At 41.3% G+C, this 27,786-nt stretch overlaps 1 protein-coding gene and 1 long non-coding RNA gene across 13 annotated transcripts in view; both read left to right on the forward strand.

Annotated features, from left to right (window-relative positions):
• Window positions 1-27,786, forward strand: part of LOC308459224 — a 300,770-nt gene that overhangs the window by 173,594 nt on the left and 99,390 nt on the right. The window lies entirely within an intron of this gene.
• ZMYND11 (zinc finger MYND-type containing 11) overlaps window positions 1-27,786 on the forward strand; it is a 102,413-nt gene that overhangs the window by 2,519 nt on the left and 72,108 nt on the right. The window contains exon 2 of one of the 12 annotated variants that reach the window (XM_080974099.1): window positions 23,584-23,653. The exons of 10 other annotated variants lie outside the window; for them this stretch is intronic. The gene's annotated coding sequence lies outside the window, so the exon portion shown is untranslated. Of the gene's footprint in view, window positions 1-10,328; window positions 10,479-23,583; window positions 23,654-27,786 lie in introns of those variants that run through there. One more of the 12 variants, XM_080974100.1, reaches the window with a different exon arrangement.

Raw genomic sequence — 27,786 nt, forward strand, 5'->3', positions numbered from 1 at the left:
CGTGTCTTTGAACTTTACTAATGCTTGCCCAGTTGGAGGATACTGTACAAGGCAACATTGAATGGTCATTGGCCCCAGCCAGCTTTTGCATGTGGCCCCCAGAAGGTTACCTAGAAGGGAATGCGGACTTCGAGTTGAAAAAGGATCCCCACCCCATTCTAACAGTTGAGTAGTTATGCTGGCATGCTGTTGTATCATGCTATGCTCTCTCAGTGCTACTCTAAAGTGAATAATGGCCTAATGCGTCTAAATGTTTAATGAGATGGTAAATATATTTATTACTTTTTTATTCCATCTTTGCTTTGTGTAGCCAAAGGCGGCATACATGGAGTTTCCAGGTAGTTGATCAAATCTGGGCCTGTTTAGTTTCAACAGCCCTGCTTCAAAATATGCCTTCAAGAGCTCTGGTGTCTTTTCTCTGTGGGTTTGTGAAGCCATCACACATTTCCCTCCAGAGACATTATTTTCTCTAGCCCTGTCCTACAACTAATTATGTGTCCTCTGATGAGGCATTTCTTACTATAACATCTCCTTCATAGTGTAGCTTGAGTAGAAAGGTAAAAAAAAACCCGAAAACCATACTGAAATAAATCTGTTAGATGTTTTAATCCCAAATCCTATATTCCACCAATGAAATGCCACATTGTAAAAAAGCTACTCTGTGTAACCCCCCCCCTGAAAAACTTAAATTTGTCAGTCATGAATCATAATAAAACAAAACATTGAGGAAATTGGTCCTGCTGCATCTTTAAGCATTGCAAACATATTTTTTTAAAGATTTCAATACATTAAATATAGATCCCACCCACCCATTTTAGTTGTATTTCCAAAATAATGAATCATGCATATTCTGCTGCCACAGCAGTATAAGAATCTGGATCAGGAGATTGCTTCTCTTCCATGAAAACCTAATTATTTTTGTTTCTCCCGTTGCTCAAATTCCAGCATTTAAATTCCCATAATATTTATTATTTTAAACTGTTCCATAAACAAGTAATGAATAGGATGGAATTTGCAGCACAGAAATACAGCAGGTTATGTTGTATTATCATATCAAAATATGATATATGAAATATGAAGCCCTCCACAGCTGTGGAGTTTCATTATATTATGTGGTGTCCTTATATGCTGTGGTCCTACGAAGCATGAACATAAAGAACATATATGTGATACCCCTTACTTTAGGATGCATCTCATATTTCAGGGCATCTGACAGCATTGAGCAATTTCAGCCAGATCCTGACTTCATGACTCCACCACCAGCAGGATAACATATTTGTACTTTGTGATACTTAATCCGGTATAATTACCGTATTTTTCTGTGTATAAGACTAGGGTTGGTTTTTTTAAAACCAAAAAATTAGGTGTAACATTGGGGCTCGTCTTATACACAGGTAGTGCTGAGGGTTGTTTTCTTAATTTGGAGTCCCCCAAAATGGGGGGCATCTTATACAAGAAAAATACGGTTATTCACCACACTTCCTTCCATTCACTAATACAGAAAATGTAGATCGCCCATAACCCTTCTTGGAAAGATGTAAATATTTTTAAGGGGTTTCTTATTGCTAACTTTTATGCTGTTTGTATTAGTGCTAATCAGCCCGCCTCCAAATTGTGTTCTGTGAAGAGTTTGTTGTTGTTTTTACCTAGCTTGGGGATGTTAATCCTAATTATTCTGTAATTCCTAATTTCTATGGAGAACTCAAAGTTTATTCAGGTAGGGGATTTTAGGGATTTCCTTTTATATTGCCATTTCAAATGACGTACATATAAACAATGATAACCAGGCACTACAGGCCTTGATCTTTCTGTCTGGTTGCACACTACTCTTCAGAAGCATATTACTTTCTGTTTCTTTATGAGGAATGTCACATAAATGGCAGAAGATATGAGAGCTGTGGTTTTAGAGTTTGGTCTGTTTCTAAAATAACTTGGACAGCACAACCACTGAGCTGCAAATTTTTATATTATACTTTTCCATGTGCAAAATCCTTAACTATCCTTAACCTCATTTACTATCACAATAATCCTGGAACCTAGGTTAGACTGAGAGATGACAGAGAGGACCACCTATTGACTTTCGTGGTTGGAACAGGAATTTGGAGTGGGATTCAGTTTTTTAACAGCGCCCCACGGCAACTCGCAACAACCTGCTTTTAGATAACATTTTTACAACGTGGCATAATGCAAGTGTTCTAGAGAACATTAAAAAACAACAACCTCTGAGTGGTAGGATTCCGTAATCAGGAACAAAGTGTTGCATCACTGTCTGTTTTATTGTGTTTTAAATATATTGTGAGCTGCCTTGAGGACTTTGGTTGGTAGAAGGGGCATAAAGAGTCCTAAATAAACAAATAAAATGAAGGAGAGACAAGATTATTCTGAAGGAGAGTCAACGTCATTTTTCAGAACGCAACAGAAATTTGGGAGGGCAGGAGCATTAGAATGGAAAACTTGGAAGTCCATCTTGTTCAGCCTGGGAAATAGGCGAGATACCACTAAGACAGTTGGAGAGGTGGAAGTTCCCTCAGCCCAGATGTTTACGCAGAAGGTTCCAGGTTAAATTTCTGGCATTTCCATTTAAAAACGACCTTGGAGACCTGCTGCTGTGCCTAGGAATACAACCCTTCTATATTGTCTAACACAGAGTAACATCTATGAGCAGTTACATCTTTGTAGGGATTTTGTTAGAAGTCTCCTTGTTCACCCTTCAGCCTTTCTCAAAGCTAAAGTGGGGCTATATTTATGCTGGGCTTGGGGTATAAGCATTTTGAATTCTTAGTTCCAAATGTTAGGCGTTCCTTTATTCAGCCGTAACATATATAATAGCTGTGTCAGTGTACTAGGTGTGGGGTTATTTGGGGGCAGCTTTACAGCAGAAGATTAAATCAGAACTCTCAAAAGAACCCTGAGCACAAGCCAATTTTATATTAGTGTAAGGAATGCACTAGAATAGATTAAACCAGATTAATGTTCGCAAATGGATGATAACCGAAAGTATGGAAATGAGTAAACGTTGGAGCGGAATGAAATTGGGCCAGGCTATGTGTTATATGTAAGGTGCTTATGGAGAAATCATTAATGCAGTATTTCATTGTATTTTTCTGGTGCAGTTTTGTTAGCAAAACAAAGCAGCACGCCCTGGGAGGGCCTTGGAAATGCTTTTTTGTTTAAGAACAACAGAATTGCTTGATTATGGGTCTTCCATAAATCAGTTCTTTTGCAGAAGTAGAAATGGCACTCGCTTAAGAAACACTAATTGATTAAATGGCATTAAATATAGAAACTGCCAGTATATCAGATATCGATGTGTTATGGTATAGGGCAGTTTTACTTTGCATTTTGACCTTCTAGGTTAATCATCCCGCAGGTCAGATAGCAAGACAGAAGAAAGGGAGAGCTTTTCACTTCTTAGAAATCTTCTTTTGTTTAATTTTAAGCATTGTTCGATTTGCTTTTCAGAAAAATTGAGACGAGTAGGTCTGAGGGTAACAAAAGTCAACTAGTAGTTAGTTCATTTTTCATTAATCACAAAAGCCCGGGCTTCTCTCATCAGCCATTTGGAGCATATACTGGTGTTTTAAGAGAATGCAAAAAAAAAAAAAAACCTGTCTCTTTTATATGAGTTTAACATGCAGTCAGAATTGTCGGTTTCATAGGCTTCCATTTTATGCATGTATTGAGAGCTAAATAAATATTTGTTAATTTGCCTGGAAATGTTTATGGGGGACCTTACGGTTTGCAAAGTGAGAACGTTGCAGAATATTTCACACTTTAGGACATTCTGTTTCCTGTTGATCTGTTACTTTATTATAATTTTGGTTGGTCTATGAATAAACACTTATCTCTTATCCTTATTGGTATGTGTTGGATTTCTTAGGGTTTATTTGTAAGTAATTGTTCAGTGTGTCTTTATTATATTGGAAGCTAATTGCCTACTGCCATGGTGGCTTGTTACAAAATATGTAGCATCCCTCCAATTAATGACTATTTTAATTTAAAAACAAAAAACAACCAAACTCATCAACAAGTGGTTTAAACTTACCACAAATTAAACATGAACACTATAGAACAACCATGACACTTGATTGGAAATAATCATAGATGTTTGTACCACAAATGTAATTTGTACCGTGGCTTAATGCTCCATAAACCCTTATCCATTGTTCATGTTGGTGCCTTCACATTTCTATAATTTTATGAATGCTTGGAAGAGCTGGTATTTTCATTCTTTAATAATTAGCATAGTTGCATATTATTATTAATTTTATTTAGTGGTACAGGTTCCATGCTTGAAGGTAAGCAAGTGTAAGTCAGTGCACAGATGGGAGACTGCAGAGAAACTTTGTGTACACCACCTTGAGTTCTTTGGAAGTCAGTGGGATAGAAATGAAATAAGTAAAATAAACGGTGGAATTCTGCAAATTTATCTGTGTAAAAGTACATGAGAAGGAAGCCAGAACTCGTGAGAGTAAACACTCCCCCCCAAAAGAGCCACAGAGCTCCTGGAAGCTGGCATACATACCATGTATGCTGATGCCATGGTATAATAGCACTTGTACTTAATGTATTTCTGTAGGTTCTGGATAAGTAGATACTTTTCAAAGGGTGTAAGCTTTCTGTTCTATAGATCACATAGAATTGTGTTGTAAAATCTACATTAAATATATATATCTCTACATCTATCTCGCTGGGGGAAAGTCTGTGTCATGACATTTTGCTCCCTCAAATTCAGAAAATGTATTAAAACTGTCACTGAATAAACACCCCACCAAACAAAAATCCTTAATATGCACTCATCTCACGTGTCTCTTTTCCTTCTTCGTTTATCCATGCAAGTATTACCTCCCAGCTCAGCCTTGCTCTTGCCTATTTAGGATGTGCATAATTTCATGTGAAATTAAGAACAAATTCCTCTGAGATTGTAAAAATTCATTTTCTTTTCAAAGTACTGCCTTTACAATGTGCAATAATACCACTGCTATCTATCTAGCTAGCTAGCTATGGTGCTACACAAGTTATTTGACAAATAGTCCTGGGAAATTGTTCAGCTCAGGGATACCACCTGTAAGCGACAATATGGGGCTAAATGCACAGTTGCTTGATGATGGTACTAAGTAGGGAACTTTATTGAGGTCAGTTCATTCCCTCTTTTCCAGGACATGGTTAATATTTATTTATTACTGCGGGAGGCAGTAGAAGACAGGAGTGCCTGGCGTGCTCTGGTCCATGGGGTCACGAAGAGTCGGACACAACTAAACGACCAAACAACAACATTACATTTATACATCACTTTATTCCATCATGGAACTCATAGGACTCCCATGGCCAGACCAAGACCTGCTGAGCTTCTGCTCCTTTGATGCCTCATCTGGTTTTGGACCATTCCTTGGAACTAAGGATGAGCAAGGAATATCAGTCCTCTAACTTCCTATTACAGTGTTCCAGTGACAGATATATTGGTGGTGGGAATCTTGAGTTTCATGTCGGCTACCATCTTGATGAGAGGTGCTGGATTGCAGCAAGTTCCATGAACTCCAGTTCTGTCCCCAAATTTATCTTCCCCATAGGTTTGAGAACTTTGGTTTGTTTTGTGTCTCCAAGCCTTCTTTATGTGAATGTGTGTGTCCCTGTCTCTTGAAAAAATCCTTGCTTGCTGTACTACACCTTTGCTTCCTTCCATTCAGCAGAGGAGAAAGGAAAGAGACAGGGAGTTGTGTGTTTTCTCACTTAACTTATTTATTAGATTTATACAGTATACTGCCTTTTGTCTGAAGATCTCAGAGCGGTTCACTAGATAAAAATACAGGATAAAAGCACAAAATAAATAGTTAAAAACAAAACATTGACCATCGGTTAAGGCAAAAAAACAAACAAACCATAGTTAGTGTTAGCTACAGTTAAGCATCATGTGTTCGATGACAATGAACGCAACAGCATGCCCAAATGTATGTATAAAGTTGTCCAATAGGCAAGTCTATTAGCCCCAAGCATCTTAGAAGCAGAATGAGACAGAAGCAACTGCAAGGCCAACACTGTGCCCTCTCTGACAGTGCAGAAGGTTTTGTTTCCTTCTTGTTTCCATCAGCCACTTTGACCTTTACACTTGCCTTTCAGCAGAGAGATGCTTAATTGATATAACTGACAGCTTTAAAAATTGGCATGTTGTTCTGCAGTGAGCACTGAATAGGTCCAGGTGGTAGCTGCGGTGGCCTCTGTTGAGACGAGTTTAATTTTCAGTTCAGTATGTAATTGATACATCAGATTTCAAAATGGTTCCAGTTACAGTGGTTTACATGTGTAAGCACACGGGAGATAAGGCATCGTGGTAGGTGGAGCTAAGCTGAAAACAAGCAGTAGCTTGACCAGTCCTAGAAAAACACAATTTGAGATTGCAAGGAGGAAGGACTGACAAATGTAAGCATATATTTCTGCCATGTAAACAGCGTTGGTGTAGCCTTGAAAATCATTTAGGGGGTAAGTCATCCAGTGTCCTCCTTCATTCACCTGTCCCGCTTTGACTGGCAAAGTACTGGTTCTTTGAGACAGGGAGAGAGATGGTGCCTTGGTAGATGCCGTGCTGTTTTCATCCCTGAGAAGAGGTGGGCAGGCAGAAGGGTCTGTGGGAGAAGGGGTAGAAAAAGCAAAGACCTGGAAAAGCAGGATGCAGGCATTTGAGAAGGCAGTAGCTGATGAGGGTGGAGACATAGGAAATGAGAGCTGGGACTTGAAAGTTGACAAAATGCAGCTGTCTAAAGGAAGAGTAGATGCATAGAAGAAGTGTGAGAGGGGAAGGAAAACTGAGAGAGACAAAGAACAGAAAGGAGAGGAGCACACTGACCATGTGATATGAGATTAGAACATACAAATTTGAAATAATAATCAAATCTTACGGATCCAGGCACAAGGAAACATTTGAATTACAAAAAGGTAGCCCCAAGAGCGCTGGATATATTCGATTGTTGAGCAGCAGAACTGCCGAGACTGTTGGGAGTAATGAATACCTCTGAATAAGTACATAAGGACCTAGTTGCTGGATCAGATCAAAGGTCCATCTGGTCTAGCGTTGCATCCTGCAGTGGCCAGCCAGATGCTTTCAAGGAGACCACAAGCAGTGCGTGGAGGCAACAGCCTTCCCTTCCTGATTACCCACAGCAGGAACTCATAGCTAGACCCACACACAAGCTCCAAACCTGGTGGTTGTATTTTGCTGTTGTGGCTGATTGGCCGCAAATTTGTCTAAGTGCGCTGTCATCATGCCATCCAAGCCAGTGATCAGCATTGCATCGTGTGGCACTGGTTTCTAAACTGTCATTGTACATTCTGTGAAGTTGTACATTTTGTCCTTTATATGCTGCCAATCAATCTTTGTGGAGCTGTAGTATTATAGCTCAGAACACAGAGTAGTAGGGCTTTAATCTGTTTAATCTGTAGACTAATCTGAATCAACTAAAGCTTTAGTTGATTAATTGGTTGGAGAGAAATTTTAATCCGTGGGGTGGTAAATGAATGGTATACTTCTTTTGTATCTGTTGGGGTTATTGTATGTTACTGTGAAATAAAATGAAAATGAAAATACTTAATATGTTTTTTTCCTCCTAACCATAAGTACTACCTTTGTTTATAAAGTTACGCTATACTTTTCTCATTATCTCAAAAAAACACTAGTAGAAGTTTCATACAGCACAAATGAATATAAACACAATGAATTAATTGGTTAAAAGGCAGATAATTAATCAGCTAAACATTCTTTAATTTGTTGACAACCATACCAAATCTCACTGCTGTGAAAGAGATATGAAGTTGCTTAGGAACCCTGAGCAACACTGAATTGGTAGTTGGTAACCTGCCTTGAAACCTTGTGAAAGAATAACCTAACAAATGTACCTATTATACGTTTTTATTATACTGTACTGCACTTGTGGTAATGAAGCATGATTGGCTGAATTGGTTCACTGACATCGAATAAATAGTTTGCAGTCCAGCTTCTGTGAGAGAAGGGAAAGTTGTCCGTATGGCTGGGATTCAAACATCACACAAGGAGGATTGGGCAAAGGCTCCAGGAATATAATGATCAGGGAGACCAGGAACAAGGACGCTGAAGGCAGAATAGGCAGTGGACTGAGAAAGAGGACCCTACGGCTAGAGCTAGGGGAATTGGATTTGAGAAAAAGAGAAGTGCTGCCACAAAGGGCTAATAAGAGAATTGGTTCTGAAGAAACTCACAGTGCTCTTTGCTAAGGGAAGAGAAATCCTAGAAGAGCTGGCCAAGAGACAGTGGCTAAAGGAAGTTGAGCAAAGTAGGGAATGATCTGTAAAACAGGAACCAGAGGAAACAATGCATTGTAGAGATAGGGAGTTGAAGAGGAGGACAAGCCAAGGGGAAAGTACCACTGCTGCTGGGAACTATTTAGAGCCCATAAACAGTCCATGTTGGGTGGTAGTGGTGGGGACAAATGTCATATGTGTGTGTGTGTGTGTGTGTGTGTGTGTGTGTGTCCTTTTAAAACATTCCAGTCCTGTGTCTCACCCAGCAATCCAAACCTCTGATCCACCATGCTGGAGGGGGTCTAAATGAGACGGGTAGACACCAGCCCAGCCTATATCTGTTGACTTCTGATAGGGGTACAAAAGTTTGCATGGCGAAGAGGGTTTTTTTTATATAACCCTTCCACCATGGCTTTTGCAAGTGGAACAGCTGTTGATGTAACAGTGGCTAATTAAGCCCCCGCTGCTGCCTGCTAGGGGTTCGAGTTGTCCCATTAGTCTGCTATCAAGGACTATTTTTCAGTCACTGTTACCACCAGATAGTTGATTTCTCAGAATGCCCTGAAACGGGTGGGGAACTTTTGACCCTCCAGATGCTGCAGAAGTGCAACTCACATCAGCCCCTGAAAACATGGCCAACTGCCAGGAATGTTGGGAGTTGAAGTTCAGTAACATCTGGAGGGCCAAAGTGTGGTGTAGTGGTTAAGAGCGGTGGACATGTAATCTGGGGAACCGGGTTCGCGTCTCCGCTCCTCCACATGCATCTGCTGGGTGACCTTGGGCTAGTCACACTTCTTTGAAGTCTCTCAGCCTCACTCATCTCACAGAGTGTTTGTTGTGGAGGAGGAAGGGAAAGGAGATTGTGAGCCGCTTTGAGACTCCTTAGGGTAGTGATAAAGCAAGATATCAAATCCAAACTCCTCCAAAGGTTTTCCCACCCTCACCCTAAAACAAGCATGAGACATGGTGAAAAACTGCTGTGTTTTCCTTGCATGAATTTTTTTTTAAGAGTACTCTTGTTTTTTGTACTGTGAGTGCAAAATAGATACCTATTTCAGACCAAACACTTTATGAAACATGTTTCTTTATTGTAGAGTAAGAAGTGTATAAAATGTCAAAATGCACTGGTACTATTTATCAACATACTTGCTGTGTACGTATTTTCCCCCAGCTGTGACTCTGACTTGTGTTTGCTCGTATACCTTGTTCCTCTGAAGGAGGCCCTAGATTTTTATTAGTTGTTTTAAGAAGCATCAAACTGTTCCGTGTGCAACTTGGTTTGGAATGAAAATTTGGGAAGGTTGGGGCCATGTCTTAGTTCCCACAGTTGCATATTTTGCTTGGCTTGACACAGCGCTGAACACCCGACTTCTGCCTGAGAAGATACATCAACTACAATTATCCACCCCGAACCTCTAGGCAATTCTTTTAAGGCCCCAAACTGTTCTGAGTATTTTATGGGTTAAAAACCATGACCTTGAACGCAAATGGCTATTCTTCAAGAAGCTTTAGGAGAGAACAAATTCAACAATGATATTTAAGCATTCCTCTGGGAAATTACCTTTGTTCCCAGTCACAACAGATAGCTGTTACCCTGTGCCTGGGAGAAAAGGGGCTCAGGCAGACAGGACGAAATCACCATAACACATAATAGGTTTCACATGTTCCCAGACTCTGTATTTTGCTGTTCCACTTTTAAGGGGAGCAAGTCACAGACCTTTGGAGTTACTATACAGGTATTTCTTCCTTGTTCTTTTTTTAAATTTTTGGTTGTATATCATTTAGGATTGGGACAGAAATTGTAAGGAGTGTGAATTGATCATACCTGTGCCAGTTAAATGAAAAGAAATGAGTGAGAAGGCAGTTGTGATTCCTATAATAATCAAGTGAAAAATATTGAAGCTGTACCTAAGGTTAAAGGAAGTACAAACCTTTAAAACGTCTCCTATTCGCAAACTGCCTTAAATCTTATCTCCTCTATCTCTTTGGGGTTTTGCTCGGCTCGTCAAACAAGTTTGCGCAGCCACAAGTTAATCCGGTACAGCAGCAAGAAAGATATGCTTTGCTGCTAGACTATACAAAGTCCAGTGGCAAAGTTGAGATCCCTTTTTGTGATGGTAACAATGCTTCTTAGAAACAACTTTTTATTTGAAAACAGGAGGAAAAGGACATCCTCTGTGCCCTGTTCCATTTCTTCACTGGCAAATCAGGTACCTTGGGAAAAAGGAGATGCAGTGGTACTTACTAGATTTGAGCAAGGTTTGGGGTTTTCCATCTTTTTTTGAAGTTGACTTTTATGAATGTAGATGGGTTGCTCTTAGGGGTATTGTACTAACTGCTTAGAAGCAAATAATAATTGGTGGATCCTGAAACAGGAGATACCCTTTAGTAGTCAACAGTTTTGGCTGTTTTCCACAGTGGGAAAATCTAATACAGGGGTAGGCAACCTAAGGCCCAGGGGCCGAATCCAGCCCAATCACCTTCTCAATGCGGCCCGCGGACAGTCCAGGAATCAGCGTGTTTTTACATGAGTAGAATGTGTCCTTTTATTTAAAATGCATCTCTGGGTTATTTGTGGGGCATAGGAATTCATCCATATATTTTTTTTCAAAATATAGTCCGGCCCACCACATGGTCTGAGGCTGAAAAAGGTTGCTGACCCCTGATCTAATAATTCAGAACCCACAGAATTTTCACATTTATAATTAGTTGGATGAGACGTAACCAGGCAACTTAAAGGGGAGAGAAGGAAATGTTAACAAACATTAACAAACATTAGCAAACATACCTTGTTTGCTACCCCTGCCCGTACGGGCCAGTCGTGTCCGACTCTAGGGTTGTGCGCCCATCTCACTTAAGAGGCCGGGGGCCAGCGCTGTCTGGAGACACTTCCGGGTCACGTGGCCAGCGTGACGAAGCTGCTCTGGCGAGCCGGCACCAGCGCAGCACACGGAAACGCTGTTTACCTTCCCGCTATAAAGCGGTACCTATTTATCTACTTGCACTTAGGGGTGCTTTCGAACTGCTAGGTGGGCAGGAGCTGGGACCGAAAGACGGGAGCTCACCCCGCCGCGGGGATTCGAACCGCCGACCATGCGATCGGCAAGCCCTAGGCACTGAGGTTTTTACCCACAGCGCCACCCGCGTCCCCTCATTAGCAAACATACTCACCCCTTTATCCTCCCAGATGTTACATTACATGATTACCAAAGAACTTCATTAAGCAATGAGTGATATCACAAAGAATTCTTCATTAATGCCCTGTTTTGCCCATAGCAAACAGAAGTTTCCCATTTTTAGTGTCTTTTTGTCATAGAATCATAGAATTATAGAGTTGGAAGGGACCCATCTAGCTCAACCCCCTGCAATGCAGATCCCCCCCCCCCCAATGTGGGGCCTGAACCTACAACACTGAGATTAAGAGACACTACCAATTCAGCGATTCCCTAGACAGCTTGTATTATTGAAAGGTGCATCGGAGAAATTGAAACAGGGGAAACCTGACCTATTTCTGTGCTATTTTCACTAAAAAACAGAAACAAAACTTACAGTGCTACTTGAGGTGAGAGTCTCTTAACAGACCATTGCTTCCTACAATTATTTCAGGGGAGTTCAGACAAATGGGTAGAGTCTCATTGTGAGACTTTGGAGGGCTGAGCGTTCATTTGGACCCTGGGTGAGAACCCAGAGGCTGAATGTGTGTCAGAAGGAAAATGAATTGATGTTGATTTTATAGATATTAGTAGTTTTGGATTAATGTAACATTTCTGTACGAAACTGTTTATTATTGTAATATTTTGTTCTGTTGTCACTTCAGTTTTTTTGTACACCACTTAAGAGATCTTTTTTCAACCCATTAAGCCGTATAGGAATTAAATAATCAAATAACAGAATAATATTTAGGAGCACTGTGTTGTAATGGTATAATATAGTATTTGCGTCATACAGTAATCTTCTATATGAAGCTTCCTTTTACTGAAATATTGGTTCATCTAGTCAAAACATGTCTATAGTGGCTGACACCTGTTCTCCAGGGTCTCAGGCAAATTTGTCCTGGCCCTGTTGCTATTGGAGGGCAGATCCACACCATTTAAAACGCATTCAACACACATTTGAAGCACATTACTTGCCCCAAAGAATCCTGGGAACTGTGGCTTGCCCCTTACAAATACACACTTCTCAGTACTCTCAACGAAGTACAAACCATCAAGGGTTTTAAATGTGTGTTAGATGCACTTTTGAATATATGGTGTGGATCTGCCTTAGAAATCTTTCACTGCAGATCCTGGGGACTGAACCATGGGCCTTAAGTATACATGATACATTGACTTGTACTTTGCACTCCTCCCCCCCAAAGCAAGGGCAACCACTCAGTATTTATTACAGATGCCACATTCTTTGTCCAGGAAACTGAGTGGATTAATTTAAATCCAGGCAAGTTAAAACCATTATTTAAATTGCCAAGGAAAAAGAATGATCTAAGGTTGCGATCCCTTTACACACCTACCTTGCAGTCCCTCCGAACTCATTGGGACTCACTTCTGACCTGGTGTGCGTTTGACTGTACTGTAAGCCATTGATTTAAATCGGTTTTGGCATTGCATACTTCATACATTTCCTGTACAAGGATGTGTACTAATTAGTTGCAACAATATGTCATAGTATGTTATAATCATTAAAAGATATTGGTTTGCAACTGAGTAGAGCCTTTTATACAACCTAGGAACAGAATCCAGTCTTGGAGTAGGTATAAAATAGACCCAGATTGTAAGTTTCATTCCGTGCAGTAGCAGAGTTGCAAGCATGGAGTACAACTCGTCTTCAGTTTATCGGATGGGGGGGGGCAGTTAGGATCCAAGCCTTAGCCTAGGTGCCACCAACTTTATGCACCAACTCCCATTGGCATTTCACGGCACAGTTGCATCACATGACAGCATGGGTGCAGGGAACAGCCTTCGCTGCCATTTTGTTGCTGTGGGTTTGTTTTTAAGCCCTCCCCCCCCCAATCTTTTTGCCATTTATCGTGCTTGATTTCCCCTTCCCTCCACAGCTTTTAATCAGTAGACACTGCTCCGTTGCTAAAATCTCTCCACTACTTAAATATAGTGAGAGGCAATCAGTACCCAATTACATATCTTCGTATTAACTAATGAATTGCCTTTTTAGATATGCCACCGTAGTTTAATAATAAATTTAATATCTGGATCTGATGTTTTTAAGTAATAACAATCCGAATATGTTGCCGAGGCTTATTATGTGCCACTTAATTTGTATTGATGAAAACTTGTTAAAATTAAAAACGTTACGAGGTGATTTGTTTTTCCCTCACGGTGGTGGAAAAACTAAACAAAACAGCTTTTCTCCAAGATTTTACCAAGAAAAATTATTCCTAGTAATTACTGTGCCAATCTTGTGCTGAATTAATGAAATTCTGTGATAGGGCTGCTCATTTACTGCTTCTTAAAGCAACTCCCAAATTACAGGGGGGGAAATGTCTTTTTTTTTATGATGTGTTTGTCTCCCGCCTTCCTCGTGTATTTAAACGATGGCTCCAGCTCATGTATTTTTGGACTGTAGTGCTGGTGCCATTAAAGATAAATCACTAAAATGGCACCATTTTGCTGTTCTGGTAGATAATGAATTGGTGACAGATATTTCTGAATTCCGTTTTGAACGTTCACTCATATTCTCATTTAATTATGTGAAGCATTGTAACTAATCACTGCACTTTCAAAGATCTCACTAGAACAGGGATGTCAACCACCGTGATCTGGCTGGCTTCCAGGCAGGGTAATTATGTTCTGCCATTCTGAATTCCTCCCGCAGTTTCGACTGGATGTTACGACAATTATTTATTTACACAGAACGCATATGAATGCTGGCTGCTTGCAGCGCGGTACCGCTTGCTGCTGCACAAAAGCGGCAAAAAATCCCAGCTCCCTAATAATTTTAAATTTTATCTGTAAAAAGAGGCGAGGATGCCTAGTGGAAAGAAGAGGTAGGGTTTCAGAAGATTGCAAGCGGGGAGCATGTATGGGGATCCTTTACCTGCGTATAAAATGGAGGAAGAATACATTAGAAGGAAGGAGAACACATTCTTAAGCATTAAAGATGCATGAATTGGAACAGGACAAAAAAATAAGGGGAAACGGAAAGGGCCACCTTATGGAGAGAATGATAGAAGCATATACTTTTATAAACTTGATGACTGTGTTCACGTAACTACCTGGGCTGGCACCATCAGGGAGGAGAGAGATTCCACCCTCAGAAGCCCAAGTCACCTAACATGCATTGTGACCTAACACTCACTTCTTCAGCCTGTGTAGGGGTAGCATCCTGGCAAGCTGTGTGAACTGGGCCAAATAATCTTATGGCTCCTTAAGGGCTGGCCTATACAGTGGTACCTCAGGTGAAGTGCTTAATTCGTTCCAGAGGTCCGTTCTTAACCTGAAACTGTTCTTAACCTGAAGCACCACTTTAGCTAATGGGGCCTCCCGCTGCTGCTGCGCCACCGGAGCACGATTTCTGTTCTCATCCTGAAGCAAAGTTCTTAACCTGAAGCACTATTTCTGGGTTAGCGGAGTCTGTAACCTGAAGCGTATGTAACCTGAAGCGTATGTAACCCGAGGTACCACTGTACATGCAACTGAACGAAGGTGGTAGAATAGATGGAATCATTGCAGGTTGCAAGTGGGAATAATTTTTTTTTTAATGTTCCCTCATGTTTTGGGAGGAGCACACGTAGGTTTCCTTCCCAGCTCTCTTCTGGCTCTGCTAGTTTTGTTATTTTCAGGAATATTTCCCCCCCACAGGGAAGGATTAAAAAGTGATGCCTCCCCTGCCTTCATCTGAAATTTTATCATCCATTCTGCTGGTTCTTCAGGGCTCTGCCACTGCATTACTGCCTTCCTTCTCATGCAGATCAAGCTATATTGGATATCTGGCCATGAACTTTCATAGGGTACAACCCACAGCATCAATCACATGTCATGCATCTTATTTGATATTCATAGCTGTGGTGGTCATATCTGTACACTGCCGTGAATTCTGATATGCAATGGGGTGGTGCAAAAAAAAATGTCTTAAATAAATAGAAATATCTGCCAGAAACTAGATGGCATGGCTCAGATTTTGTGATGTTAACAAGGGAGATTCCACGTTTGTACTGTATTTAACAATTACCTTTTATTCTTCAAGAAAATTATAGAGGGTGCTTTTTACAAACAAAATATATAAGTATCTGGAAGCAAGCAATGTTTCTCACCCCTTGCCTACCCTTCCTATTAACCTGATGCAGTGCAATTCTGTGCATGTCTCCTCAAAAGCAGGCCTCACTCGGTTCAGCAGGATCTACTCCCAAGAGTAAGTTTGCTTAGAATTGCATTCTTACACACTTGGTCCATCTAACCCAGAATTGTATAAACAGGCTAGCATTGGTTCTCCAGGTCCTCAAGCCAGAGGACTTTCCCAGTCTTCCTTCCTGCGACAACAGGATTTGGACCTTAGGACTTCTGTTTGCAAAACATGCCCTCTGTGGGTTTCGTCATAAGAACCTTCCACTTGACAGTTAGCTAGAAAGCCATCAAAAGCTGGTGATACTAAATGAAAGCAAAAGAAATCCACAAATGTAAATCGGGAGAAGCTTCACCAAGTTTGAAAATGCAATGACTATTTACAAAGCAAATCCCGATTGTATTGAGTTAAGTTCGACTTAAAAAGTTGTTTCTTTGGATGTGAGCTGTGCAGTCGTCTGTGTGCCTTGGCTTTTTGCCCAGGTTACACGTTTCCTTAATGATAGGGGTTTGATCCAGAGCAGTAGAGCATGAGCGAGGATACACGATTTGCACGTGCATCAACAGGATGAAAGGCCTAATTAAATGGGTGTTGCATGCATGTGAATGGGATTTAAGCAGTCCCAGATCTGTACGTGGCAATCAGCTGCTGGCAAAGAACAGCCCCTTTCTCCTGGTGCATTGCATGATCCACTTTGGAACTTTTTGTATCGAGATCTTTATTTGAATAATAGTAGGAACAACATGCTGTGCCTGTTCCCATATTCACAGATGAAAAAGCACCAATGATAAGTGGAGTTTGAGAAACTAATATGTTTTTTTGTTTTGAACTACTGTCCTAGTAATTTGTGGCTGCAAGTGATTTTTGTTCATGTGTTTTTAATACCATTATAATTTTATTTTGGAGGCCACTTATCTGCTCATATCTTAAAGAAGGATGTGTAAGTAAGGCTTCAACCTTATGCTCGCATAGCAGGGAGCAAGTTCCATTGAAAGTGTGACTTGGCTTTTGAGTAAATGTGCATAGGCTTGTATTGCATGCCTGGAATAGATCTCAGCGCTTCTTCTTGATAAAGATTTAAGGGTGGACATTGCACTGGATTAGTCTAATGTCTTATTGCTCAAGACTCATTTCAGATGTTACCGTTCACTTACTCGCATCTTAGACCTAGATAACATATGAGAAGGGTGCTTTGATCTGATAATCCAGACTTGGGTCTGGATTTACTTATAACACATGAGAAACTAGATCAGTTACAATAAATGTTACTCCTACCTCCTTAAAACCTGCATTGAGTAAAATCCAGTGACCAAGACTCCATGGGATTCATTATAGTCCTTCCTGTTATGGTATATAAGTTGCAAATTCTAAATTTACTAGGGAGTCTTTAAATTTTGATTGGGAACTTTTCTGAAAGTTATGTGGTTCATTAGTGTTTGCTTACATACCAATGCAGGAATAGTTTATTCCATTTATATGACTTCCTGTTGAAAGCCTGCACACATTTTTAAAAACTGCCTTCCTTCCCCATTTTTCTTCAAGAGTACAGGGCGGCTCACAACAGCTAAAAATGAAGGGTTCATGGTATTGGAGAGGTGCATCTCAAAATACACAGAAAGATACGACATTTCGGGCAGCCAAAATAAAAGGTTCTGTAAGGCAAAATTGCTGAAATAATTTCTGTACTAAAGCTACTGGAACGTGGCCAACAAATATACATATATACATATTTAAAAGATCTTAATGTGTCAGCAAATGAATAAATCTGTTATAACTAAAATAGGCAATGTTGGAGAACAGCTTGTGAATAACCTTACTATAACCTTGGAAGAGTGTTACGGAATAATGAGTGTAAGGCCAGGCCTAGGGAGCCTCGGGTTCAAATCTCAGCTCTTCCATAAACCTCAATGGTTGAACTTGGGCTGGTCACTCTTTTTCAGCCTAACCTATTTCATAGGATTGTTGTGAGGTTAAAAAGTGGATTGTATGAGGTGTGTACGCCAGTCTGAACTCCTTTGAAGAAAGGCAGGATAAAACTGGAATGAAGAAACATAGGTCAAGGTGTGACCAAAACAGGAACAGAGTTGTCTTGAACCACAGCAAGAGTCAGGGGAAAGCAGCGATAAGACTAAAGAAAGGTCTGGAACTGCAACTATAGTCCTGTGCAAAAAATGATATTGGGAAGCAAACTAAACCCAAAGGCCTCAGTCCAAGTACAGTGGTACCTTGGTTTTAAGAACAGCTTAGTTTATGAACAACTTGGATTAAGAACGCTGCAAACCTGGAAGTAGGTGTTTTGGCTTGTGAACTTTGCCTTGGAATAAGAACATGTTTTGCTTCCTGTCGAGTGAGTTCCATTTGTAAATTGAGTCCCCTGCTGCAATGGGAAAGCACACCTTGGTTTATGAACGCTTTGGTTTAAGAACGGACTTCTGGAACGGATTAAGTTCCTAAACCAAGGTACCGCTGTACCAAATATCAGTGATATGTTTACTATCTACAAGATGACTTTGCTGAACAAATGATGAGTGCTTTAATCTTTGACACCTGTTGTGGGTAGGCAGGTGCCTAGACCCAGACTTCCCAACCTCTAAAAACAAGTTGTCATAGCTGACAACATAAACCACCCATGTGGTGGGCAAGAAGTATCATGCAGGCATCTCCTTGATGCCGAATATAGATATCCTGCCCACTACTCCACTTGACAAACTTTTCAACTTTTTTCAGATGGTTGGACTGCATCCAGAAGGTGGTGGTTGTCTTTAAAGACCTTGGTAGGACAGGGATCAAATTGCAACCTTTTCATGCAGCTGGGTATTCACTGTGAGCTTCTTGCTGCATGTGTCTCAGCTGGGAGTGGAGTCAAATCTCGGCGTTCAGTAATTATCCCTCTTAGCAGTTAAAACTCCATTTTATTATCTATATCCTATCTGGGTTGGTCAGTCCTCTACGTGGGTGGCCAAACTCCATCAGGGGATTGTGGCATACCTTGGCTAGGGCACAGAGCACAGAGGGGCTCTGTGTGTGGCCCCCAACACAACCTGAAGCTGCGTTGTACCTTCCCATCAGAGTTTCTTTCAGTTTGTTTCCTCCTTATTGTTCCTAACTTGGCTGGGTTGTGTATGGGGGCAAAATACTGCAGCCATATAACACCTTGCTTGAGGAATTGGTAGCCAGGGCCAGTCTGCTACCTGGTCAAGTTCAAGGTGTTGGTGCTAACATATGAAGCCCTTTCCAGCTCAGGACCCTTAACTTGAAGGATCGCCTTATCCCTTCAGTGTTAGAAACTGAGATGTGAAAACTAGGAGCTAAATGGCACCTTAGACCTAGGTTATGGGCGCAACAACGGAATGTCTAGGAACGCTTTTTTAATGACAAGAATACAAAGCTGAAAATGAACGAACTGCAGCTAAATTTTTATGTTCATTTTTCACATGGTCTAGTCCCTCCCCTGCCTACCCCCCCTAATATTCTTAAGAGGGTCTCTTCTCAAGTCTTCAGAGAGTAGCTAGAAGTGGGGAGGCAGAAAAAGGTCCTCCTTTCCTTCCACTCTGCAGTTTTAATCTGAAATCTTAGGCACGGTCTTGCGCCCAGAGCTCAGAAACTGCTCACGCTAATGAAATTCCCTGACGCAAAAAACACCTAGAACAATAGGAGTTTCGAACACGAGTTTCGAACACTTTATCCCTTATATATCCAGTAGGTCACTGCGGTCTGCTGGAGAGCTTTCCCTGCAAGTTCTAAAGATATCAGAAGCTCACTCCACAGTAACACAAAGCAGGGCTTTCTGTATGGCTGCCCCATCAAGATATGACAGGCACCCTCTATCCCCACTTTCCAGAAACTGAAGACATTTCCCCCCGACAGATTTTCAGTTTGATGAATGAGTCTCTGCCATGGGTGTCTATTTTGTATTTTTGTGTGTGTTTATTTAAAATATATCTGTTTGTTTGGTTTTTGTGTTGTTTTCACTCTTTCTCCGCTAGTTTTGTTGTGCATCACTTTGAGACGTGTGCGTTGAGTGTGATTAAATAAATCATGTACATATTGCACATTACCATTGTTTGCATAATGTATGTAGTCTAAAAACATAAAGGTAGTTAGTACAGCCCCTGTTTGCTTGCACGATTTCTATTCTTGACCTCACCTGGACATGCAAATTGCAGCAATTTCTGCTCTCATTTCTGTTTCTGATGACGTTCTCTGACATCCTACTTAACAGTTGGTGCTAAGAAAACATACAGATCTGTAGGTCCGTAGAAACATCAGTAATACGTGGCATGTTGGGAACTTCAATTCCTCCTTTTTTCTGCTTCAGTCTGGAACCATGACTGTACCAAAATCAAGATATCTGTTCTTGTCTCTCTCTTCTCTGCCCCCCCATACACACTCCTTCCCTCTCTTTCCTCTACTTTGATAAATAGACATTTGCTCTCCTTTGCACCCAGCGATAGCCAAATATGCACATATGTAGCATCCCAAGACACATCCAGTCACAAGTCTGCACACATGTGAACCATCCTCTCAAATATATACATGGGCCCATTTCTCCCTTCAATCAATAGCTATGGAAGGAAGCAGCCTTTGATGTTCTGTAGAAGGCAGACAAAAGCACTTCCTCTTTAACCCTTTTCTATTTCTCTCCCCCTCGCCTCATTCTTGTCCGTTCTCTGAAGCCACAGCCAGTTCCTCCTTGGAACAAGCATTGTATACACATCTTAAGGTGTATGAACACTGAACGATAAAGCTGCATGTTGTAGCGATGGAGACTTGTTTTAAGAACCCGTTTCTATTGACAAACAAATTCTGGGCTTGGTAATAGGATGAAATGCAATCCTCAAAAACAACAACACCCTAAGCTGCTTGATAATAATTTGTCATATGTTACATTGTATTGCAAGCAGCTTCCCTCAGGAGGAGATTTTGGGCCAGATTCAACGAAATAGTGGCTCTTGTAGGAGCAGTGAGTCCTGCTAGGACAACAGGAATTCCCTCCCAAATTGGCTCCAGGGGTCAAGAGAAACCCCAGAGCAATGTGTTACAGCAAGTGAGCAGAAAAGCTTGCATTTGACAGCATGATCGCATTAGCACACAGCTGAATTCCTTCTTTTGGATCCACTTCAATCTGTTTCTGTTCCATTGTTGGCCCCTCTCTCTGGATTGCTTGTGAGAAAGCCGAAACAGGTTTTATTTCATAATCTGTCATCATCTCTTGCCCTTCGGTGCTTGCAGCAACTGTGGTTTTCCACAAAGTGAGGTGTGACTCTTTGCTGGGTTGCAGCCGTTTCAACTCTGGGTCGTATTGGTAAGCTGCATCTTAAAATTTGCTGAAAAGCAAAAGGCTCAGTGCTGTGGCTTTCTGCCCTTTGCAGAGAAATGGTCAGGAGCCATTGCTATAGCAGTACACCACTGTGACGTGTTGTGAGCCAGGGCATGGCACTACTGCAAAATGATGGGTTGATTCTTTTGCAGTTAAATGGCTGTAAATAAGACATGGAAGAAGGCCGAAGAATTATAAATATTTTACTTATACCCCATGCAAGAATATTTTTGGTGTCCTGTTTATGAATATATTAGCAGCCTCGTACCCAGTGCTGCTCTGTAACTTGAAGAAACAAAAAAAATCAGTGCATCCAGTTGTATCCAAACATAGACGAAAACCTGCTCCTCGATCTCAGGAGCCACCATGCAGAATTTGGTTACCTGTCCAAATGCATAGTGAACAAGCAACTTTATGTCCTGTGGTACATCTTGCCCCGGTTCTGTCTGTTGTGCTTGGTAGCAGTTATTCAGGATCTCAGGTAGAGGTTCTTCCTAGATCTCCTACCTGGAGAACATCCTACTTGCAAGGCGTGTGTTCCACCATTAAAGGTAAAGGGACCCCTGACCATTAGGTCCAGTCGTGACCAACTCTGAGGTTGTGGCGCTCATCTCGCTTTACTGGCTGAGGGAGCCAGCCATGTGGCCAGCATGACTAAGCCACTTCTGGCGAACCAGAGCAGCACACGGAAACGCCGTTTACCTTCCCGCCGGAGCGGTCCCTATTTATCTACTTGCACTTTGAGGTGCTTTCGAACTACTAGGTTGGCAGGAGCAGGGACTGAGCAACGGGGGCTCACCCTGTTGCGGGGATTCGAACCGCCGACCTTCTGATCGGCAAGTCCTAGGCTCTGTGGTTTAACCCACAGCGCCACCCGCGTCCCAATTCCACCATTGAGCTACAGTAATTCCACCAAGCGCCCAGTAATCTGACAGCAGCCTGTTTTAGCAACTGTGTAGCACAAAGTAGCCAATGTGATGAACTACAGCCGCCTCAACCTTGACTGCTGACATGCTGGTGAGAGTTGGGAGTCCCAACATCTGGAGGGCACCATGTTGGCTACCGAAGGCACAGCAGGCCTTTCCTCCTAGCCTGCTCTAGCCACTCTCTGCACTGCCAGTTCTGCCTTTTAAATATTCTTGCATGAATATACTTTTTCTTTTCTTTACCTGTTGCAGGCTTAAAAACTGCAAGTTTTCTTTTTTCCCATTTGGTAAAATATGTGTCAAAACACACAGGACAGGGTGATGCAAAGGCAGCCTAACAAAGAGCAGCAGTGCCTGTTTTTTTACTCCTGCAAGTGAGCAAACCTGGGCCTCTGTTTAGTACGTGCTTCATTCTGATAGTTTGGTGTTAGGAACCTTTTCTCCCTGGTCTGGCTGATTTCCCTGTAGTTTTTGCCTTTAGCCAGAACCTGCCTGAGTCCTGGTCTGGGAAAGAGGCGGGATATAAAAAAATAAAATACAACAACTATAATAATATATCCCCAAGATCCCAAATATAAGCATTGACTCTGCAGATCTTCTTTCAGCCGTTTGTTGTTACTCCCATTCCTGTTCATGATACCCACACCATACATTTAGACTACATGCCTTTCCCCCAGAGAGTCCTGGGAAATGTAGTTTACCGCTCACAGAGCTTCAGTCCCCAGCACCCTTAGCAAACTACTGTCCCAGGATTCATTGAGCAAACTGTTGTGCTTTAAATGCGTGGTGTTGATGCAGTCCTGTGCATTTTGCCTCCCAGGCGGCATTCGGGTGTGGAATCTATTGCATATGTTTCACTGGTTATAATCTAGTGCTTCTATCCTGATTTTAACGTTCCTTTTGCACTGCAGTAGCTGCTGTGTTAAGGAACTGCGACTCTTTGATCAATATGCTGCCACATCTCACGAAATTTTAAACGGCAGAAAAGAACTGGGGACTGGGATACTGCTCCACATTTCATCATAACAGGAAAACTGCAGGAAAATTACAGTGCAACCTTCTGCAATTTTCCAAGTTAAAAGGGTTGCAAACAATTCCTCCCCCCCCCCCCCCCCCAGATTTCCAGAAGGGGCTTTTACATCACATGAAACAGGAAGATAGAAATGTTGGGAAGGGGGAATAAAATGCCATCTGAATGCCACCCCAAGAAGCCCTTATTTGCTGTTATGGCAGGATTTAAGATTTTGTTTTGTCCCTATTAGAGTAAGTAGTGCATATATATATATATATATATATATATATATATATATGTATATATATATATATATATGGTATAAGTTCTTCTTCCACATAATTGAAGGGAATTTGCTTTCACAGGATCTTGTGATGGTCACTAGCTTAGGTGACCTTAAAAAAGGGGGGGGGGAATAGATGCGAAAAAGCGCTATTTTTTTAATTATTTTTTTTGAAAAGGGAAAAGGATTAGACTACTTGCATGAAATCAGATCTACCAACAGCTGTTGCTCATGATGGGTCCTTCTGAGTATGCTGGGAATCAGAGGTTGCCACGGTATTCCTGCCCCATGGATGAATTTTTTTCCAGGGGCATCTTGGCCTCCCAAATAAATAAAAAAAGCATTATAAACAGAACAAAGCTGTAAGATCAGCAGATGCATCAGAGCCCTGCGGTTGCTGGTTCAGGTGACTGGCTTGCGTTCGTAAACTCACATGGCTGTCATTTGATTCCATTTTTTTCCTCTCCTTCTTCCTGTCTAGTATCCCAGCATCTCTGACGTCTGCATAAATCATTGGCCTTCGTCATCATAAGCCCCTGACAATTTTTGAAGTAGGTGTTTCTTTTGTTCTTGCAGTGTTGTGTGTTCTTGTCAGCAGCCCCTTTGCCTAGGATTAAATAACCTCACGTATATAAAATCCAGTTGCTAAGGAGTCCACCTACTGATCACCTGCCGCTCTCAGTTCAGTGCCCACTATTGTATTCTAATCAATAATCTGGAGTGCAATCAGGAGCAATGTTCAGAATTCACCAGGTGCATTTTGCACCTGGCTATCGGCCACCTGCGACCAAGTGAAGATGGCCCGTTGCCAGGATGGTGCCTGACGTCTCCACCATCTGGAGGTGCATGCCAGGGGATCCTTGGATCCTGACTGTTTTCACACGCTAACAGCGCATCCTTTGGAATTCTATCTGGGTTATTTTATCTGCACAATCGGAACAAATTTCAGGAACAAAAAATGGTATTGAAAAATACAACTTTCGAGCTACCTGGCCCCAAAATGGCAGTTAGACATTCTGTTTAAACCCTGGTTCAAGGCACCATTTGGCACCTATATATCTGAGTTTCTAACATTGCTATAAGGAGCCAGGTTTCTGGAGGGAAGCCATGTGTTAGGGGTGACAGATGCCAGGCTTCTCTGGGCAAACTGACTAGAATCTTCCTTGTCCAGGATTACGAACAATAGTGTAAGCATATACTGAAGGTGGCTGTACAGTGGTACCTCTGGTTGCAAACGGGATCCATTACGGAGGTCCGTTTGCAACCTGAAAATAACACAACCCGCGCCTGTGCATGCGCTGGTCACGATTTGCCTCTTCTGCACATGTGCATGACATCATTTTGCTCGTCTGCGCATGCGTGAGTACCTTCGGGTCGCCCCGGGATACAACCTGAAAACGCGCAACCTGAAGCAAACGTAACATGAGGTATGACTGTACAGTGGTACCTCGGGTTAAGAACTTATTTCGTTCTGGAGGTCTGTTCTTAACCTGAGGACCACTTTAGCTAATGGGGCCTCCCACTGCCACCGTGCCACCGCCGCACAATTTCTGTTCTCATCCAGAAGCAAAGTTCTTAACCCGAGGTACTACTTCCAGATTAGTGGAGTCTGTAACCTGAAGCGTATGTAACCTGAAGCGTCTGTAACCAAGGTACCACTGTGTATAACAACCAAAACAATGCCAACAGCATTGGGATGGGTGGGTGGGAATCTGCTCTTGTCGAACTGTCCTCCAACTCCTGGTCAACTTTACTTTTTATGTGATTCATCTGTTTAGGCATTTTAAAGCTCTGAGCCGCCTTGGGTGCCTTGACAGAAAGGTGGTACATAAATGCAAATACACTGTTGTATGCAACACAACGTTTAATATACACTGATAGAGGAATAATCCTCCGAGGCACTTAACATTAAAATACACGTGCCACAGTGAAACAAACAATTGCATATGATAAGGGGCAACTCTGAAAAGCATGAGGCAGTACTGTGGTTGTTGCAGACAGGCTAAACGTGGATAACAGAGACTGCAGGAAAACCCCCTCTGTAGCAGCTCATGCAAACACATTTTAAAGACTATAATGCGAACCAGATCCTCTGATCCGAAGAGGCAACAGGACCGCTGTGGGCATTCAACTGTCTGTTGAGTGACCAAAGAGACACTGTTCTAGATATACGTAGGTAGCCGTGTTGGTCTGCCGTAGTCGAAACAAAATAAAAAAATTCCTTCTAGTAGCACCTTAGAGACGAACTAAGTTTGTTATTGGTATGAGCTTTCGTGTGCATGCACACTTCTTTAGATGCACACTTCAGAAACACACTTCAGTGTATCTGAAGAAGTGTGCATGCACACAAAAGCTCATACCAATAACAAACTTAGTTGGACTCTAAGGTGCTACTGGAAGGATTTTTTTTTTATTTTGTTTCAAAGAGACATTGCGACAGTCTTAGCCAACCTGGTGCCCTTCAGACATTTTGGCTATGCTGGCTGAGGCTGATGGGGTTTGTAGTCCAGAATGGAGGCTGCAATAAGTTAGGGTTGCCATACGTCTGGAATTTCCTGGACATAGCCGGAATACAGTAGTCGGAATCAAGTGTGTAGGCAGAAATGGCTGGGGAAATCTGGAAGTATGGCAGCCCATGTTGGAAGTCTAGTTTTTGCCGAATTTCCTTAAAGCTCAACAACTTTTGCATCCAGTGTTTTACTTTTTGAAAGATGGCAACCCTAAATAAGTGGTGTTAGTTTACTCTCTCGGGAAAGTTTTTATCCTGAGGTGTACATTCAGACATACAGTACTCGCTCACATTATGAAACACATTTGCACAATGCTATCTTCTTGTTTTAAATGTTGAAACAATGTTACTTGAATTGCAATTTTGTATATTAGCTGGTACCTTTTTCCTAAGCAATGGCATGGGAATGTGAGTTACAAAGTTGAATGTGCATTACATAAACTGATTTTGTGTTGCGTGGTTGGTCCTGCAAAGACAGCAGACCTTGAAGTTGTTTTGCTATCATTTTTTCAGCAAGATAGCTTCCCTTAACACATACACACCCCTTTTGAGTTTCCAAAATTTGAAGGTCACAAAAATGAATTTGCTCTTTTAAAAAATGAGATTTTCCCATAATACAGTGAAATTGCGAAAACAAACAAACCTCTATTTATTTATTTATTTATTTATTTATTTATATATACATACATAACATACATACCCCGCCCATCTGGCTTGGTTTCCCCAGCCACTCTGGGCGGCTTCCTACGAAAGGTTAAGAATACATTAAAACATCAGTCATTAAAAACTTCCCTAAACAGGGAAGGAGAACAACAAAACAAAGGAGAAAAACAAGAAGAAAAGAAACAAACAATAGAAATAAAGAGAGGAAATATAGAGAAAGAGAAAATAAAATAAATCAAAAGAAAAGAAAGATTAGCAAAAAAAATACAGAAAAGGAACTTCTGATTTTCCTTCTGCTGTTTACATAAAAGAATAAAATATGATTACTTAAAACCTTCGGTCCATGCGAACATCCATCTTCTCCACTTTCAGTTAAACAGTACTGTATTTCCTTTAAGTTAAAGTGTCTCAGAATCAATCATTTCTTTTTCCCCAGGAAAAGTCCGAGATGGGGTCCCTAATTGTTATTATTATTAATAAATGTTAGCCATATTTTATCTCTTATTGATTCCCAACACTATTACTCCATACTGAGTGAGAAGATGTTGCTTTTAGGGAGTAGGGGAGCAAGTCTTTAAGCCCCGGGATGCACAAATTCCACCAAACCTGTTTAGAGGATTTTTGGGTATCAGTCACTGATATTAAAATTTAAGAAGACTGTGTTGATTCTCTAGGGTGTCACTTTCCTGATTACAGCAGTTTATAGATTCTAAAAGGGGATCTGTTCATCTGTTGCGGGGGGGGGGGGGAGAACAAATAGTCTTGTGGCACATTACAGATTGACAAATTTTATTATGGTATGGACTTTATGTGAGTCGGGAGGGGGAAGCTGTATTGGGTTCAGAGGGAAATGTCCAGAAAGTAGCAGTTCAGTTGGAGCTAGAATAAAATAAGCACAGCGATCCTTTACAAGAGCACCTAAAATACGCAATAAAAAGCAATAGATGGTTTGTAAATGGATGTAATAGATATTTAAAATTATTGGGTGGTTTTGATGTGGGGTTTTTTTTTTATTGGCTTTTGCGGATGGATTATTCTGCCTTTATTCAGCTGATTTATTTATTTATTCTTTTATCTATAACATTTTTATCCTGTTCTAAAGCCAAAGAAAGGCTCCAAGACAGACAGTCACTGCCTCAAACTTACAAACTGAAAGACATGACACAAAAGGAAAAGGGATTGGGAGGGAGGAGGAAAAAAAGCAATCTTAGGCGCTATTTCTTAGTTGCAGAGTTCTTGTAATGAGCAGCTGGAATGGAATTATGGAGTGGTTTTTATATGATGTCTAGATTCATCCAATGCTGTGATTTTATGCTTCAGTGAACTACTTTGAAATGCGTTGCGTGCATCTATACAAGCATTTTTTTACTTGCTACATTTATATCCCAATGTTTTTCTGGGGGTCTCTTAAGGGGAAGTTTATCCTCACGAGAAAAACCAAACCTGCGAGGTCAAATAAGGCAGAGAACAGGAGTGGAGGAAACTGAGTCAGACCATTGTTTCATCTAGCGC

This window comes from Podarcis pityusensis (genome assembly GCF_964106645.2).
Source record: "Podarcis pityusensis genome assembly, chromosome: 12".
Lineage (NCBI taxonomy): Eukaryota > Metazoa > Chordata > Lepidosauria > Squamata > Lacertidae > Podarcis > Podarcis pityusensis.